The sequence below is a fragment of the Pteropus alecto genome, unplaced genomic scaffold (assembly GCF_000325575.1).
Source record: "Pteropus alecto unplaced genomic scaffold, ASM32557v1 scaffold33, whole genome shotgun sequence".
Taxonomy (NCBI): Eukaryota; Metazoa; Chordata; class Mammalia; order Chiroptera; family Pteropodidae; genus Pteropus; species Pteropus alecto.
In genome coordinates, this window is record NW_006435762.1 from 4,725,960 (window position 1) to 4,727,211 (window position 1,252).

A 1,252-nucleotide genomic window follows, 5' to 3' on the forward strand; every position below is an offset into this window, starting at 1 on the left:
GCAGCGTGAAGTTGAGCCCCCGCTCTTCGCTCGGCGTCGCGTTCCACATGCTGCCGGCTCTACTTAACTGGCTCTGGGATGCTACTGCGCTGAAAGACTGGACCCGGCTGGTTCCCGAGAAGGTCCTCTTAGGCGCGAGAGAGTGCGAGGAAAGAGCGGGCGTGGGCGCGCAGGGAGGATGCTTGGAGAGGAAAGAGGGGGGAGTGAGAAGCAGAAGCCGAGGTAGAAGGTGACACTGAGAGACGGAGACTGGGGCAGGGAGACACACACACGCGCGCGCGCGCATACACACACACACGTGGTGAGAAAAACAGAGTGACCCACCGCTCTTTCTGGAACCTCCCCTTCTCCCCATCCTTCATCTCCCCCCAAAGTCTCTCTCTCCCAACCTAGCCTCTAGCTGCCTCCACACACGTACCTGTCACCGAAGCAGCCTCACGGATCTTGCCTCGTCTTCGCATTCTTGTTCCAGCTGCATCTCGCACTTCTTTCTCAAAGCGTCCCGGCTTGTGGGAACCACTGAGACTCCGCAGTACCAAGCGGAAGCGCGATAAGCTCTCTCCCCAGAATTGGGCGCTGCCTGGCTAGTGTGGCCCAGAAAGGCAGGTTACCGGGTGGAGGCGGGGACGATGGGGTCCGCGAGAAGAACGCCTTCAATTGCCGGGACCTGAATTCTTCCTCAACAAAGGGTAGAGTTGGCTATGGACCTAGCGAGGAAAATAAGTGAGCGCGACCAACCGGGCTTGGAAAACTGGGGTAAAAAGCAAAAAAAAAAAAAAAAAAAAAGAGGGACCTAATGTTTGTGTTCCGACTGGAGAGGAGACCGATGCGCTCCTGGGAAGAGCCTCACTCGGTCGTAGAACCTGTCATCGTGTTAGGAGGAAATACGTGTGGCCACTTGTTCAAGGTCACACAGAGAGTTAGGGACTGTGGGACCATACTTGAATCTCCCACCGTTTTGGTTTTTTGAACCGGAAGGGGCAAGATGTGTGCCTAATTCTGTTTGAATCCCAGCCCTTTGTACAGTCCCCCAACTCGGTGGTGCAAGGGGATAGGCTGTGCAGATCACTTTTGCCTCGGGTAGGAGGAGGAGCAAGAAGAAAGGAGCATGGTGGGATAAGGGTGGAGCAGGCATAGGAGGGGAAGCAGAGGCTCTAAGATTGGCATGTCGAGGGTGCGCAGTAAACATTTTTTGAGGCCAGATTGAGGGAAATCAGCCATTGAACAGTTGTGTTCATTTGGGCAAGTTAAT